The 18,460-nt window shown below is 42.2% G+C and overlaps 1 long non-coding RNA gene across 2 annotated transcripts; it reads right to left on the reverse strand.

The window, feature by feature from the left end:
• Positions 1-9,678: 9,678 nt before the first annotated feature.
• LOC119148994 lies at positions 9,679-13,894 on the reverse strand. 2 transcript variants are annotated; one of them, XR_005104549.1, is made up of 5 exons: positions 13,702-13,894; positions 12,785-12,885; positions 11,538-11,658; positions 10,177-10,329; positions 9,679-10,063 (listed from the first exon to the last, which is right to left on the reverse strand). It is a non-coding gene; the product is annotated as an uncharacterized LOC119148994 (long non-coding RNA). The 2 variants fall into 2 exon arrangements; XR_005104548.1 differs by having other exon boundaries at positions 9,679-10,329.
• Between the last annotated feature and the right edge of the window lie 4,566 nt (positions 13,895-18,460).

Consider the following 18,460-nt stretch of genomic DNA (forward strand, 5'->3'; position numbering starts at 1 on the left):
GCTCAGCCACCACTGCCCAATGCCAAGACACTTGGCTGGAGGGAAAGGCATGGCTCTGCCCCTTCTCTCTTTGGAAGGAGCATGGCCCAGGCTGGAGAAGCTGGGGGCAACAGCTGCAGCCAAGGGCTGTGCAAACACATAGAGCTGTCCTGCTTCTTGGGTGCTGCGTCACCCCGATGCACAGCGTGGAGGAGGCATGAGATGCAATCTTTAATCCCTTCGTCTCTCTGTGCCACCTACAAACCAACAGCTCTAATAATACCTAATGATCTCACTGCCAGATATTGAGTCATGTTTGCAAAGGGCTCAGAAGTGCCTGCCTGGAAGATCCCACAGAGGTGTGTTGTTCTCTCCTGCACCCAGTGCCCCTGCAACCCTGAAACGGTGAGGGGAGGGATGCTGCATTCAAATCCATAACACTTTATTCAACGCACATGAAGTCTTAAATGTGCTAAGCAGAAACTGGCTTCTCTAATTAAAAAATAGGTCTTTCTAAAAAAGTAATGATTTACTTTTTTTTTGTAAACGAAAATGAAATTTTAATTACATCTGTGTAACTCAAGGCAATTTTTAAGTAACTGGGGAGGTTTTGTTCACCATTTTTTTCAGTGTTCAGCTTCAGCATCTCACTCTTTTAAATATATCTGGCTTCTAGCGACAAATAATAAATGGCTACAACCATTTGAATAAATGGTGCTATGGAGGACTTACCTGCAGCCATTCCTGAAAGAGGGGCCTTGTAAGATCAAATTTCTTACAAATCCCACAGTGACTGCCATTATTCTAACAACTGAAGTGCCTACAATACAACAAAGCAAACACAAAAGCCTACACTTGTTGCAGTTAGAATTTGAACAGTGTAGCTCATTTTTCTAATTGGCTTCTCTCTTCAGAGAATGGAGAGAGAAGCACCACTAGGACCACTGCAGCTTTCCCAGAATTAGACCAGCTTTGCATTTGCACCAGCCATAGCATCTGGGGGACATTTTTAAATCCTGTCAAAAAGATAGTGACCTTTCCTGCAGCTTGATGGGTACTCCCAGAAAAATAACCTCAGTTTGATTTCTTGACATTTCTTCTGCTATATGCCCAGGTTACTCAAAGGCCATATCTACATGGCACAGAGAGAGGGAAGAAAAGAAACCACCTTCCCAGGGCTCCATGCACAGTTTGCATTAACCCAGCCTGGAATGATGATGGCCTCTCTCCTGCACTCTGCGCCACATAATAGTGCCCCTCTTTGGTCTCTGAAATTAAATTCTTGAACATTTTTGGCTTTGCTTTGGCCTAGTTTTGCTGGCTTTTCATTGCCTTTATTTCACTATTTAACTTAAAACTGGAAGAGCATCAAGCCATATAGCCAGAACAGAGCACAGGAATACTTGCATCTGTTTAAGAAAAGCTTTCTATTTCTGTTCATGTCGCTGGAAGCAATGATTTGCTGAGGATTAGAAGATGAGTTTTGAGAGGAGTGTAAAGACTCATTTCAAGGGCATAACACCCCCTTCATTTAGTACAGGTACAAAAGACATTTTACCCAGAGGGAACTACCCAGTAGTAGAAGCATCCAGATTTCCTGTCCTTTGTTGGAAGCAGCTGGTCTAGGCTGCTTTTAGGCAGAGGATACTGCTTTTGAGGGAATGCCAGTCCCAACCAGTACTGCTAATCTTCTGCTCCTTGCTAATATCTGGTGGTTTATACTCCACCTTCTGTATTTTTCCTTTTTATTTCAAAGCAGGCGTATGTGGGTAGACATGGCATCCCAACAGGACTTTGCTCTTTTTCCATCCATCCCTCGCCCCAAATCCCAACCCATCAAAAAGTTGCATTTAGTGACATTTAATCTGTGCCACAGCAAGCAACAAGTGGCTGGAAATAACACCAAGGCAGATGCCAGGGAAACCCAGCCTAAATCCAACTCTTCTAAACACATGGCTGGGCTCTCAGGACAGGGGGAAAGCAGGTATACTGCCTGCGAGTGGGAACAGGGCTGCAGGCGAGCTCATGAGCCTGAGCGTGGCACTGAAAACATCGCCACCGCTGCACTGTGAGGATAAAATCTGCTGGTGACGGGTGCAGCTGCATCAGAGAATACCATCAGCAGTACCATCAGGCAGGCTGGCAGCACAGTAAACTGCATGAGGGCTCTGTTGTTTTCCACACCACATGACATTAATTATTCATATTTTTCAGGGACTTTTGCAGGTAATCTTAAAAATATTTCCACAGTGAATATTTGTAAATTATGCATGGTGTTTACTTTCATTCTTCTGCAGTTCTGCCATCTTTTGTGAATATGAAAAGCAGAAATCTAGAGAGCTGTCTCTCTTTTGATGGCAAAGTTTTTCAGAGTGATTGGTCTGGTTATACAAATCCGCACTCATGCTGATGCTGCCGTTTGAAGTAAATGGTACTTCTTCAGTGAGGGGGATCGCCTGCGTGAATATGGGACTGAAGCATTGCCTCCTCTGATGAGGAAGGATGGGGGGCAGGTGCGCACTGCCTGGAGATTGCTGTGTATGCCTGAACTGCCTTGAAACACCTCACGCTACGTAACAAAGTCCAACAAAATTCATGTTGAAACCTCAAAATAACGGCAAGGCTCAGATAGAATAAATAATGGCTGTCTCACAGGGACAGAGCTGGAGTTTCAGTGGTTGTGAAGGAAGGGGCATGATCACAGTCAGAAACGAGAAACCTGTCACGCACTTTTTCCTCCTGTTTGCCAAGAAACACTGCCTGTGGCTTTCTCTTGGAAGCATTGCTACATCTTCAGGCCCTGGTCCTCGATATACAGGCTAGATGTTCCCAAATGTGCTTGTTCTGGGGAATCTGGGAACACAAATCCCAATGCATGAACAGGTAACATCATTCAAGGAATGTACACAGGCATCACACCTGCTTTGCAAATTGGGCCTTTAATCACTTATCAGACCTGACTGAAACAGCAACTGAATTTCCTGTAACTGGTATAAAACCAAGACAACTGATGTAAAAATTTTGCTTTTTCTCAGTTGTTGCCATTGTTACCACACTGAAATGGAGACTGTGTCAGTCAAAATGAGATCCAAAAGCTGCAACTGGGATTCTCACAAACACTTAAAGCCAGCTTACTTAATTTGTACCAGGGCTAGAAATCCCTTAATCATTATATCTTTTTTGAAAAGTCACGGTTTTCTAAAAGCAAGTATACAAACTGCCACAATAATTAAAAACCTTGCTTTTTCTTTTTTAAGGAAACTCAGCTGCCCAACAGCTTCCAGCAAAAATACTTATTCTTAAACAAGCATTTCAATTGATATGCAGTTCAAAAATCCAAACGTAGGTTTGCCCCTCACAACTGTTAAGGAAGCCTGAACAAAAATACAACTACGTAATTAAAACCTCCCTGAAAAGTAAATACAATTTTTAAAATGCTTGTGTATCTGGAATGTCAATAGTAACATGTGGAGAGGAATGTGTCTGTCTAGCAAAACTGTCCTGTAGTCAGCTGGGCTGCATTTACCCGGCTGAGCCTGCTGGCTGCAGGCAGGGTGGGAGTCACCGGAGCAGGTGTAGAGCAGTGAAATAGGCACTTCCAGGACATGACATGTCTTATCCCAGAGTAGCTGTCTGAAATAGTTCAGACATACCGCAGCTCCTAAAACACCTGCTCCTTTTCAACTCTAGAGCACAGGCTCTGATGCAGAGATCTGGATGATGCAGGGGTTGTCCTTAAAGGCAGGTGGGACAGATGCCAGCCAGGAACAAGCTGGCTCTTCAGGTCCAACCCACTGCAGTAGCAGGTAGCTGTGCCAGAAATTGGCCAAAATCCACCCCAAATGCAGGTGGGAGGTTTGCTCTTCCACTGCATTTTATATTTGGTCTCAACGTATTGATAATCAATAATATTTATGACATTCATAATTCATAGTATCAAACTATATGGTACCTTAAGATTGCCAGTTTCTCATATTTCCCTGCCTCTGGAAATACCTCCCCTGGGACCATTTCAAGGCATCACACTTCCAGCACATAGTTACCTGAGTTTGGCTGCTGTACACAAATGTTTGTCCTCTGCAGCTTCCAGCTGATGAGCTCTGAGTTTACCCTCCAATTAGTCCCCTGGTGCCTGGTCCTCCACCTTGTGCTGCCAGATGCAATTTGATTCCTGCTACTGCAGTCCTCTGGGTCACCCCATCACCACCTCCCTATCTCCCCCTGGACCAACAGAACCTCACACGTTTCTGTCAACACCAAATTTAATTGTCAACACCTCACATACTGAGGTCATTACTGAAGGGATGACCCAGAACAGATGTTTTCTTTGAATCAAACATGATAAAAAGGATACCCAAGTTGTTGGATTCTTTTTCCCAAACTGTACCTTAAAAGTATTCTAGTTCTTAGATAATCACTGGCAAATTATGCCCCGTCACACCAAAAGGATCATTTAATGAATTGTTCTTTATAAAAAACAAGTCCATGTAAAGGAATTCAGGATTATGAAGAAGGATTATACTGGTAAAATTCTGTATTTTGTTGTGCATATTAATGCATCAAAAAGGTATTTTCCTAAAGAAATCTGGTATTGCAGTATGACGGAAAAGTATTGTAGCCCAGATTACTAACACCTTGCCAACCATCTCAATATACAGAGAACATCATTATTTACCATTCAGACTCCATAGCAACACTGAATACAAATATATTTACTAATATTCTTATAAATGGAGATTAAGGCTTTGCACATTCCAGCTGTGAACATGCTGGGGAAAAAAAAAACAGGGACTCCATCTGCTATTGTGTTTGTTCATTTGGCTGAAAAAATCAAACACTGATTTGAGAGAATATTTGATTAAAGAAAAGGCATTTTATTCTTTGAAAAAAATCCAAGTTATTGGTCAGCTTCTTGTCCTCTCCTAGAGCATTTGGAGCTGCTGCCGGGCAGGCTAATAGCATTGATCTCTCTGGTTTTGCTGCAATTGCTTTAATTGCCAATATCAGTTGTGTACTGTTGGATTAGTGTCCGGGGTGTCCCCTGCAACACCACACCTACCCTGCGGTGCCCGGCACTGTCGGTGCTCCCTGTCAGCAGCTCACAGCAGCAAAGCGGCCCCGCAGAAATGCTGAATTAGCACTTCTAGGGAGATGGGAAGTGCTGAGGGCACTGGGAACAAATACACATCCATCATCCTCTGGGTCCAGCAAGGAGAGATGGGCTCGCAGTTTTCTAGTTTATGTATTCTGCCCATGGTGCTTAACTAAAAGCAGCATCACATTAAGATATTTTATAAAACTTTCCAGCCCACCAGCATTATGTGAGTTTTTGTTCCTCCGTGGAGCGATGGGACGCTGTACTTTTAATGAGTTTCCCTGCAACCTCTCTCAGAAACCGGTAGTTTCTTGCACTAGGAAACACTAGAGGAATCCAGAAGAGAAATTAGCTGCTAGCAAGAAAAAATTGGCATAAGAAAATGAGACCCAGCAAGGAAAGAGAACAAATGTATGCTGCTGGGGCCCCTTTCTCCCCAGCAGCTCTGTGCCATGTTAACCCTTGCAGTCTCAGATGAGTCACTCCTGATGCATAAGGGCATAAAGGGGCTAGCAAGTAGGTTCTTGCTTCTGTCTCTGCTAGTCTGAGTATTTGCATTACAAAGCGAATGCTCGGTTCTGCAATTTGAGTTGTACCTGCGTACTTCCTAAAAGCAATTTAAGAACCAAATGTAAGAAACATCAAACAGGCTCTGCCAATCCCTAGGAGGCAATGATATTTAAGCATGTAAAGGCAAGATAGTTGCTTCCTCATTGAATTGCAGGGATGGAATTAAAAGTTCTGGATATTTCTCTTGACTAACAAAATAAAATATTAAGCCTATCATACCCAGTCCCGACACTGGGAAAACTCATTTGTCTTGCAGGCACAAAGAACGTAATGAAGCATGAAGCTGTCACGCATCAAGCCATTCTCTTTTCTCATCCTCTTCTGTGAATATATGAGCCTGATTAGGAAGAACGAAAATTATTGCTAACAGATTTGCCCTGTCCTTTGGAAAGCTGCACCTGGCTGCTCCCTGCTTCCCCCCTAAGCACTGTTAGCAGTGGTGTGTGTGATTCAGAAGCTGCAAGTAAGGAACAATCTGCAGCCAATGTATTTATGCTGCTGCAAAGAGGGCACCTGGAAAGACTGACACAAATTCAGATATCAATGGCTCCCATAATCCTTTCTTGGCAGGAAGGATGGACAAATGGGCTAATAGGTCTTTTTCATCTGGAATATCTATGAACCTGAAAATGGTGCTGAATTGATTTCCTAAAATAGCACTTTCATCACCCGGCTGTATTTCTTAAACTGATGCTTCAAAACCCAGAGCACTTCTATGTTCACTCAACTTCATTATTTGTCTCCATGAACTCTTCTGGAACTGCCAGTGTTTGAAAAAAACCTGAAGGTGAATGGATGGAGAGCTGGGGCCCACTGATCGATCTCCATCTAATATGATTAAAATATTATCTCAGATACATGCTGCGCATCACTGTCCTATATTACTGTTTCTATTATGAATACAACAACTGACTGACAGATGACAAAAATTACTGCAGGCTTTTGATAAACACGAAGAAGGTACTTGTTTATCTAGGGGCTGTAATTTCACCACCTTTTGAGAGTCAGCCTTTTGCACCCCTTTAGGTCTCTGCCTTTGCATGGAAATCTCCTCCCTGTTAGGGGCAGCAGGGAGGAGCACCAGGTCTCTTCCTATCCATACTTTCAGAATGGGATGCAGGGACCTTCCTTCCCTCCATGTTCCCTGGGGGAATATCACCGTATCCTCTTGGTATGGAGAAGGAATTCACATTATTTCTTCTATTTCAGAGGGATGGAAACCCACAGAAGACAGTCTGGCTAGTTTCCTACAGCATTACTTGGGCTGGACCACAGAGGTTTGGCGTGTAACTGGGCATGTCCACTGCAAGCAGTGGAGCAAGGTGCGGATGTGGTGGGCTAGTGTCAGGCTAGGCTGCCATGTCACCGCATGTAATCTCACACCTGTGAGCCTCCCGGGGAGGTGTCTGTGCCAGCAAGTTGCCTGTAGCCTGCTCAGCATCATGCGAGGCACAGCTGAGAAGTTCCCAGTTCTGGAGCAGTGTCAACAGGAGCTCATCACTTTCTGGGCCACACTCTGCTGCATGCCAGGGACGTGCCTCTTGTTTTGTATTGCTCCACTGGCAACACGATGTTTCCAACCTCCCAGAAATACTGCCTTGATAGGTCTTCATGAAAACCAGGTATTACAGCAGTGGGAGCATCACAATAAATAGGAAGACAAGATAATTTCCAGGCCTCGTTACGAGAAAGAAAAAGGCATCAGGAAAAGGGGCTGATGGAAGTGATAGGACAGCATGACAACAAGACCTCTTCAGCACAGTGCCTTTCCAAAAACAGGACTAAGGCTGGGGTGGGGAAGACCAGCTCTCCAGTCTTGGCCACCCATAATTGTCTCTTGACTCACAGTCCTGTGCAAGCAGAAGGATGTGGTCCTTGGGTTTCATCTCTCAACCCACAGCCTCACACGCCAGACCCAGATACCTGTGGGACCTGTGATCAGCTGCAGAGAGAAGGGCTCCACGCTCAAAGCAGCTTGGCAAGAAGATTCCTTCCTTGTGCTGTGGCCTCTCTCATGAACTTAACACGTTACACATTAGGCCTGATGTGTTCAGATGTGCTCATGTGTTCATTGCATGGCCCAGCACAGTGTGGTCTCCCTGGGTGGAAAAGAAGACACCAGCATGGCAGGGAACCAGGAGATGAGGTTGGAGAGCTGGCTAAGCAGTAAGCACAGCTGGGGTGACCACAGAAAAAGAAGCAGAGCAGTTGCCTCACTAAAGTGAGGTTTGGATAATTTTAATTGCTTAAGCACTTTTTATCATTGATGGGGAAATCACATGCAGTTAATCTATGGAGAGAATGCATTTTATCAAACTATGTTTTTATGCAAACTAATCAACAAATGCTGTTCGAATGATAACATTTCTAAATTCCTAAACTGGTAGCATCCTTGCAGTCTGATGTTAGTGGAGCCATTTAAGTGATTTGCAGCCTTGTATTCAGCCCAAAACCCATCTGTCATCCTTCTGTAATTTAGTCTTGCTCAGAAGATGAAACATCTTTTCAAAATTCATCACGGTTAGTGAAATGGAAATAGCTACATTTCTATTCAGCCTCTTTTAATATTTTTCTTCGGCTTTTCCCCATCATTCTGAGAGCATAATAACCACTAGGAAAAGTTATTTCAACAAGCATCTCTTGATTCTCTGGTGCTGAGTTAGGACAGACCTGTGCTATTCCTTTCCCTTCACACTCTTGTGACCAGATAAGGAATATAATTTCACTATAGCTTTCTAAAAATTTAGGGTTTCACTTCAGCACTTCCAGCTTTACCCTGTAGACGCTTACATGGGAATGAGTTCTACAGAACTGTTCTTTGCAATAGAGAAGAAAAAAAAAGTCACTCTGGTTATTCAAGAGGGCAAATGACCTTCTATCTGCAGTGGAGTGTAGGATCCTGCCTTTGATCTTACTCCTGGGGAAGTTGCAAAATAATAATAGGATAATCCTATCCATATGCCCACATATTTGTTACCAGCCTGGGTAGGGTTCTGCATATGCAGCAGGGCTTTGCAGCCAGAAGTGAGCACTGATTTTGCTGGGTTGGAGGAGAAAAATATGCCTCCCCTCCTCCCACCTATCTGTCCTTACCCGCCATTTTCTAGCTAAGCTCTGCAAACTGTCATGCGCTTGACGCTCTTTCCCTGAAAGTCCTCACTCCACGATCCATCGCCTGGTCTCACTTTAACACCATGCCTCTGCCTCACTGCTCAAGCAGCTGCCTCCCGCAAGCTCCATCTCTGCATTTCTTTCTCTCTGGTGCAGCCTCGGAAAGCCTCAATGCCAAAGTTTTTGTCAAGGTTGTTCAACCAGTCTGGAGTACAACTAGGCACAGAACTTTATTCTGCTGTCCTCAGGGTCCTGCTTTTATTATTAGACTTTTCTCACTGTTTGGTTACAATGTTTGAAATCAAAACGTTAGCTCCACCTCAGCTTTGCTATTACACAAATCAAGAGGAAATCTGCTGATCAAAACTCTCATGTACTTCAACCAGGCTAGGATTTCAGCCAGCTGTCTCTTTGAAATACACCTTTCAGTACTGGATCCTTGCCCCACACACTGCTGGGGAGGTCAGTCCTTGGGTAAGGTTGCTGGCAGCTTGCAACCCACCTATTTTGTCGTGTTTCTTGTTTTCTAAAATCATATTCTGACAATGCACTGGAGTATGAAAATAACCTTTGGTTTTCAACTAGTATCCTGCAGCAAATCCTTAACCCAGAGCGTATCACTGGATTTTAGTGAGGACACATTACGCAGTGCAATCTCACACCAAAGTAGCATATAAATGTAAGTTTATAAGAATGTAGCATTTTTTCGAAGCTGTCTTTCACAGTCTGCCACTGTAAACACACAGGAACACACTGCCAGCAGCGGAACAAGATGGATGCCCATCCACGCCTGCTGTGTGCAGTGCACAGCCCACCTCTGGTACCTCTGAGCTTTCACTTCAGTCTCACAGTGGGAGCTGCACTCGGTGTGCCAGGGCGAGCCAGTAGGATTTTTCTACATTCCACTTAGCTCTGTAGCCCAGACGGTTTGCTAAGAACTGGGTCAGGTTCAAAGGAAAAGCACTTTAGCAGGAAAAGTACTAATTTTTTTCAGAATGTGCTTGTAAAAATGAGGCGCAATATGCAGCCAGGAGAAGCTCTCACCTGGTCCTTGGCTGAGCACACAGACCCCACAAAGGGAGCACAACTCCTTCTTGTCCTGCAGCACACAGACCCTGCAAAGGACAAAGCTCCTTTATGTCTTTCAGTCTGTCCTGCTAGGACACAAGGGCTCTGAGCCACAGGGCGCTACAAAAGAACCAAAGAGAGCAAGAGAAGGGGATGCAGAGACCAAGTGCTTTTTCCAGCACTACCAATACCTTACCAGCTGATCCTGGGCCTGGTACCGTACCTCTCTGAGGTTTTCTCCTGTTAATAAAAACAAGGCTGGTGTTACAAACTCCCTCACTGTGTCCCTTGACCGGTCAGTCATACAGCTGCATTAGCTGAGTACTGTTACCTTGATTGTTGTGTTTGCATACCTGGTTCTGAAGGCTCCTCTCTGCTCCTGGCCTGCCCTCCTTGGTCCTGTTTCCTTTGTATCCAGCATAATCACAAACATCTGCTACCCAGAGTCAGCAGCTTTCACAGATTATGCAGCTTCTGAGGGAGTGCTGGCCTATTTTGTTTTGACACTATGAAGACAGAGGCTGTTTACCACCCAAGCTGCTGCAATGCCCTCTGAGACATTTGTAGGAGAACCTGTGTATCTCACATTTTTGCATTCTGCCAGGCACAGAAACAAAGAGGGAAGAGCAAATTCCAGGAAAAAAGGGCACAACACAAACTAAAACTTAGTTCACGTGGTATAGAAGATCTACCTCTTAACCTTATAATGACACAAAGAAATAAATAATGAGCTTGAGGTGCTTTGTATGATGAAGCTGCATTAGAACTGGGCACTTCAGAATAGCTCAGACAAAAGGGAGATAAGCCAGTGCTGCATGAGGCAGCTGGTCTGGGGAGGTAACCAGCAAGTGAGGATATATGGATTGGGATCCAGATTTTACAGATCAGGGCCAGCTCTTATTTTGCAGGTGAAGTCCAGCTCTCAGAAAGACAGACAAGGGATCTGAGAGAGTGCTGTGACACCTGGCTGACTCATCTATGCACAGAAGGAGTCAAAGATAAAACAACTTTTTATCTAGAAGGACAAATTATCTTTTTTCTCTTTTTCCCCTGAGGGGAAACACAGGGTAATTCTGCTGGTAACACCTGAATTATCTGCAGATCCCCTGATCCGAATGGGCTCAGCATCTTCCCCTTTGTAAACTGAGGGCTGCAGCACTGAACAGACCAGCCAGCAGCGTGAGAAAGGTAAGAGTTCGCCCGCCAGAAGGTGATAATAGCAGAGAAAAGGAGATCTTCAGAATTCAGGTCCATGGTTCCACATACACATATTTTTGTAAAAAAACTTTTAGTTCCTAAATGGTACTCATTTCTGAGCAGCCAAGTTGTCACACTTTGCCTTTCATATTTGCTTGCTTGCCAGGTTATATTAGTTGTTAAAAAGACCTTGCCTCTAAGGCTTTCTGTGCCCACTATGCTGCTGCCCAAAATGGCAATACTCTCGCCTGTTCCTGAAATGTCAAAACATATTTTTCTCCTATGGGACCAAAGTAATTTCTGAAAAACAGACATTTAAATATTTATCTAAACTGATCATTTTCATCATGTTGACCAAAGCAGACTGCAATCTTTTCCTACTTTTATCTTCATTTTTGCATATTGTATTTTTGTATGCAGTATGCATAATATCAAAAGGAGCCCCAAAATATCAAAAGGAGATAGTAGTAGTTAAAGATAGCATTGTGACCATTACTTGCCCTTAATGGCAGCTTACACTTGAAATTCATAGAAATTCATTAGTAGTGGAGGAATCTTCTAGACCATCTTCTGCAGGATTGTTCCTTATGGTTTATGTTCCAGTGTTCTAGCCAGCCAGCCTTTGAAGTCCCATCCAGCTGTTAAAAGTTGGATTAAACAGTTAGGCAAGACAAACAGGAAGGTGATTCATATCACGTCATTTTAGCTACCTGAAAAGCCATCCCACCAAAAAAAAAAAAAAAGACATCCCCAGACCCTGCAACCTATTCTTCAGTGAAACAGTTTGGGAGATTGGGCAAAACTTCACTAAAAGAACCTTCACAGAATATCTGAAAATAATTTGATGAGCTGCTGAACCATGGTGTTTATCATCTTGTCTGTCTTGAATTTGTTTGCACTCACTGCCATAGATTTATATCAGAAATTTGCTATTGGAGCAAGTGTCTGAGACACATCACACGGGCTACACTGGTGACATCCTGCCAGCTGTGTCATTGAGTTTCACACCACAAACCACAGATCTCTAAGAGACCAAGACGCAACTTTAACCCAGCAAGGATTATAGTAAGATGCAATGTAGATTCCATATACAATATGCTATGTTAAAAAGAAACAATAAAGAAAGATGAACTCTTGCTAAAAACTGGACCGTCTCTTTCTTTGCAGAAATGTTGGAAGAGTGTAAAATATTGCAGCCAAATATGTGCAGGCTGATATTCCTGTGCCCCTCAGTGTACTCCTCCACAAGCTGCAGAGTAAGCATTTAATTTTTTTCATTCTCATCTACAGATGCCCCAGACTCAATTTTTGAATAACAACAGCATTGGTTTCGACAGTTTTGTCCTTCTGAAAACCAAACTGTTGGGGAGAAAACAAAATTCTATCATTTTCATAGCTGCTCTGTAATGACATTAGGTGTCAGCCCCACAGACTCCGAGGCAGAGCAGAGGGGTTTAGTGAACTGCTGCTGACCAAGCACGCAGGAAGCAGTCTAGGCACTGCAACATGGAACTTGGCACAGATTAATTTGTCCTGCTGAGAAGCATACATCATATATAACGCCAAGACAAAACGGCAAAAAAGAATGGCTGTGAATGCCTTCTCACTTTGGAAACCCATTGTCACATCTCAGGTAGTTAAATTCAGTCTCAGGGTGGAGCTTCAGGATGGATTATTACTTTCTTGCCCTCCTCCCCGGTAGACCTCTTTGGGACTGCTGGTCAGAGATTTTGCAAGAGGAAATTTCATTTGAGATGCACTTACAGCAATGTCAGATCCCGCAGCAACTCCCCTGCCAGAAGATATTCTTCTTCCTCACTGCCTGTGGGAATAGTTTCAAGTCTGGTAGCTTGCTGTTGTTGGCACTGTTAGTAGACCAAGAAAATAATGTTCGGAAGCATGAAGTACCCTCTAAACCATGAACTTTCCTATCAAGTTGACATACAGTAGTGGTGCAAAATCCAGCAGCCTGCAGGTAACAGAGACTGAGTTTCCAGTGCTGTCAGTCTGGCACCTTTTCTGAGCTCTAAATTCTCCTGAATATGTAAATGGGGGTGGTGAGGAGGAGAACTATATGTAAAACTGGTGTCTTTGTTTTCCATAAAAATGCTAAAATTAAATCCCTTTTAGTAAGAACTTCCATTCAAGAATAATTTCAACTATGAGAGACAAGTAAATTGTAACTAACAGAATAATTAATTTTTTTATATATAATCAGGAAAGAAAATCAACTAGCAAAGAAATTCTAGGATAATATAAATTAATTTAATTAAAATTGATTTCATATAAATTTGTTGTGGTTTTTTTTTTTTTTTTTCTTGTGCTTGGGATGCTTCCAGCCAAAGATCTGGCAAGTTGTAAATAAACAGATCAAGGTATTGCAAACATTTTTTTCTCCTCTTCAAGAGTGGATCTAGAAACAACAATCTGAAAGGGAACAGGGTCAGCATGATCTCTACAACTGCTGCAAGGACTGCCTGCTCAGAGTTGGAATTATGGGATTTTTATGCATCATCTGACCTTGGTCACTGAACGAATGAAATGAAGCAAAAAGGCAAGATACAGTTTTCTTGCTTAAAATAATTAATAATTTATAGCAACAGCATACAATGTGTGATAGTACACTAGCACAAGAAGAGGCATATGATGCCTGCACATTATGAAAGGAGATGAGCTCTTACCTGGCTGCCCTCATTCTGCTGGTGCTTCCACTGAGTCTGAGCCTTGTCTGGATACAGACTGCAGAACCAGGCTTGTATCTGTTTTGGGGTCCTTGGCTGAGATAAAGCGATTCACCTTCCTACTTCCATCTGCCAGAGAGGGTTTTTCCCAATGTTCACACAGCATCAGACCTTTGCTAGGCATACCAAGAAACCTCAGCCGCTATGATCTACGTGAAGAAAAGGTAGAAGAAAGGAAATTTCATTATTCAGATTATAGAGATAAGGAACAAAAGCCTGGAAGATGCAGAGCATGCAGAATTAAATCTCAACCTGTTGAGTCCCAGTTATTACTGAAATATCTGCCCAGTCTTTCTTTTTGCAAAAACTTTGGCTATTACTCTCAGCTTTAGGATCCCAGGACTAAACCCTAGCAAAACCTTTGTGCAGTGTCTGTGAACACGTGTCTGCAATTGAGCAGAGGGAAGAGGAAGGGAGAAAAAGAGTATGAGACAGAGCAGATATTCAGAATAAAGTACTGATACCTGTCACTGTCATCAATAGTACAGAGTTACAATATCAGCACTGTGCATTGCTTTTATTCTTGTGATAAGGCAATTGAAGGAGGAAATATAAACAAATGCTGTTGAGCACCGAGCTCAAGGACCTTGGTTTCTTGTAGACTCATTGTAACTGTGAGCACTCACTGAAGGCTATCTCAAAACTGGGCCACTGAAAAGCTCTCTGTTCTACCTGGAGTGTTTTGTTACCTAATAAGAGAGAGGTGGTTCTTTCTGTGGTCTTGCTTATGTCCCCATGTGTCTGGTTTACAGAGCTGGCAGAAACTGTGTTACTTCTCCGATTTCCACTTCTCCCTCAATTTAGCTAAAATCCACCAGTGGCTTATAACACAGAGTGGAAAGAATGGCACAGGCAAGAGACAGACTGGTAGGCAGGCAGACAAAAAGTGTGAGCTTGTAACTGTGGCTTCCTTCAGGGAAGAAGCTAAGACTGTCTGGATTTTTTTCCCTAACGTTTGAAATCCTGCAAATGAAGACTGAAAATAATAATCACATGAACATTACATCTAAGGAATGGCATAGCATATATTCACATAGCTCATTTTTTCTGTCCTTACCATCTCTTACCTGAAAATAGCGGTGCTAACTGGCATTGAGATGGAAAAACCTTACCCAGACAAGTTTCTCAACTGCTAAAAATCCATTCCACTTGCACACCATCTCTGTGAAAAGTTCAGTGTGACCTGAAACTCACATGAATCAGGGAAAATCACACTTCCTCCCTTCCTGTCTCCCTTCCTTCCACTCTCCAGTCTTTCCTCTCTTTCTTTCTTCCTTCCTTTCTCTTTCTTTCCTTTCTTCCTCCCTCTCTCTCTTTTTCTTTTTCTTTCTTTCTTTCTTGCTTTCTTTTTCTTCCTTCCTGCTTTCTTTCTGACTAGTACATTAGAAACTATGAGGGTGAAAGGAGTTAAAGGCAACAATCTTTATTGATTAGGGCTATTTGTTACTTCTCCAGAGAATTATTACTAAACCAACCCACCTTGCTTAAGTTTTCTCTTACAAGGAAGTTCATGTATTTGTACAGGCCACTTGCAACATGGATCCCAGCACTGGAAGTGCTTTTCCATGTGGATATGCAGCTGTAGAAAACGGAACACAAACAAAACCTGGAAGTCCAGGAAATTTCCCTGTACTCAACGTTCAGAAAACAGTTGTGGCCAATCATGCAATAGAGCTTTACTCAATTCCATTGACTGGGAATAAAAAAGAATTTAAGAAACATGAGTGAATAGGAAAAGCAGTCTCTTATGAGAGTTAAAAGGAAGGACCTGCTCAGTGTGATGATATTCTGACTTTAAGGACTAAGAATCCATTTTATTTCAGCTGCTCCAGATTTTATTCTTACAAAGTTCTATTGCAAATCCTTATCCTTATTTTTTTTTTTTTAGCTCTCCTAAGCTGCCATGAATTCAACAGTATTCTTAGAAGGATTCTTACTCCCTTATCCTTCCCATGAAAGGATGTTCCTCTGAGCAGAAGTAGGTATAATGTTTCCTTCCCACTACCCTTGTTCCTGTCACCAGCTACTTAATTCAAATCTGAGTTACTGAATGGATTTAGGAGCTTGGCTTTCTAAACCCTGCTTAAATCAAATTAAATTAAAAACACATTCTGAATAGTATCTAAACTCAAAATGCGGGCAACTCGTCTTCTCTTGCTCCAAAATAACCAAAAAGCAATTTATGTTTTTGTCTTGAGATGAATCCTTTCACTGTCTCCCTGATGTGCCTGGGAGGGTATTCACACCAGACTAACCCTCAAACATGTCTGTGGCTTTGGTCTAAGAGATTTTTCAGGCCACGAACACCCTTTCCCAAAGAGCCATGTTACCTGGGAGCAGAGGGAGAGCTTTTGCATGTGAGCATTCCCCATCGAGCATCTCTGCTGCTGAGTTGGGACTACTGAGTTCCAGCATCAGGAAAAATAAGCACCTTGAGTGGCTCCCCTCTGGCCCATCAAAGCCTAGTGGCTCAAGGAACTTCATACGCAATGTGTTTCTATCCTAGCAACATTGGACCTAGTTTACCTTCGCTCATCAGCAGGTTACTAATGAGTTTTTTAGGGCCTCTGATCAGTAGCAACTTGTAATCTCCAAGCAGCCTGATTTTAAGCTACTAGAGACAAGTTATATACTTCAGTTTATGACAGCGTTTTGACTAGTTGTATTTCAGGTTGACTGGCCCACCAAAACTATAAACTGCAGGAGTTATAATTGCATGGAGAGGTTTAGTTAGCAAGAGGGAGTGTCCCCTTCCTTCTCTTTATCTGGAATCCGTGGAAAATATTAATTTGAGGGGAGGTATAAAAAGCGGGTTTTGAAAAAGTCTCACATTTATTTGATCAGCTCTAGTTCTCCTTCATTCAGGTAACACCTGCCTCCAAGTCACTGCACAAATATTAATTTTCCCCCCCATCTTTGAAAAGGAAATGGTAGACAACTTACCCCACAACCAGAATGGATAACTGTTAAACAGACTTCTGTCCCTCCTTTAGAGCCTTTTCCAATTTTTTATAGGATTTTTGTCATAGCTCCTCACTTCTTTGTTAGTATTATTGTCAAGAAAAATTAAACAATAGCAATAATATTAATAATAATGGTACTAATAATGCTAATTAATAAAAGTGATGGTGGTCTGACACCTTTCAGTCTAGAAAACTAGATTTCACTTTTTAAATTTTCATTCATTTTCTATTTTGACTTTTCTTCTGGTTTTTTCCTCTTTCCTGAATATGCTACCCCACCCATTTTCCTTTCCTAGCACTTTCTTGCCTCATTTCACTTTGGCCTTGTAACTCACACCCCAACCATTTAGTTGCTGTTTCTGATCTTTACTTCTCACACTAGAAAGAACAACTCTTTGGTTCCTCTGGGACCTACCAAAGACCACTGCTCATCTCACATGAAAGATGAGCAAAAACTTTGATGATAACAAACCCTGAAGTAATATCTTCTTGAATCTGTTGGCTTAAAGGGTACATCACCTTCCAGCAGACTTTTCCGACTGGATAAATGTGTACACTTCAATATAACCATTAATCACATACTTAAAATTCTTTGTTGCACAGAACCATTGCCCTGTTGAATATGCAGAAAGAGCACTGAGTTAGGCAGGAGTATGGAAAAAGAAAAGGTGAAAATTCTTTAACTATGCTAAAATACTATAAGCATTTCAATGCACACAGGAGAACTACGTATTGTTTGTGGGTTTACTAGAGCTTGGTGGGTCTTTGGGAAGAAGATGACAAACTAGATTGCAAAGATATATTTCAAAGTATCTTGAAAGGAAGAATGTGTTGTTTTCAGAATACAATAAACTTAATTCAATATTTGGTTGACCTGATAGTGTCTGAAAGTTAATCTCTGAAGTTTCCTTCTCATCCAGCTGTGACTCTCACAAAACATCTGAAACACCCATGAGACAAATATGACCAATGATGATACCACTTCCCTATTGTTTTGTTAAGGTTTGGGGTTATTGTCTTTATCTGATACTCTTTTTTAGCTTCCATTGCAGAAAAACAAGAAATGTCTTTCCTATCCCATGGATTTTTAAATTATCACAAAGGTGGGATCTTTCAAAATAGAAAGCCCCATTGTGTGAGGCCAGTTTAGGCAAAATGGGTCTTGAAGTTGGGTCAGCTTAGAATGCAGTCTGTGCTAGGTGTTCCTTAGTCATCTGTCTTTCACTTTGCATGAATTACTAGGAAGAAAGAGGGTCTATTTGTCTCATATCTTTAGAGAAAACCCTCCTCATGAATCTTAGCTATAAGAAGGCCATGTCAGATCCAAGAAGACTTTCCCAACAGAAATCAATGAAATATGTATATTTTGAATAAAACCAAAGATTTTTAAGAATTCCCACTTTCCAGTGAACAGCTGTTTCATTGGAAAATTCCCGACCAGTTGTAACATATGGAAAGACAAGGTCATCATGACTCAGTGTTGTCATCTCTTGTTCCTTGGAGGATTAATATGGATCACTAATAACTGCAGCAGCCAGAGCAATTAATAATTGAAGAAGTGCTAATGAGGGCATTGATGAGATCAGCAGAGTCAGAAATCTCTTCACCGTAATATTTTTGCCTCTTTTTGATCCTTTTTCCACCATGTGCTGAGCAAAAAATTTAGTTTTTCTGCTTGTAAGGCCTGACCATCCTTTAATAAATGGAGTTATGTTTGATAATACTATGACTGCCTG

The sequence above is a fragment of the Falco rusticolus genome, chromosome 5 (genome assembly GCF_015220075.1).
Source record: "Falco rusticolus isolate bFalRus1 chromosome 5, bFalRus1.pri, whole genome shotgun sequence".
In the NCBI taxonomy this organism is placed as follows: Eukaryota; Metazoa; Chordata; class Aves; order Falconiformes; family Falconidae; genus Falco; species Falco rusticolus.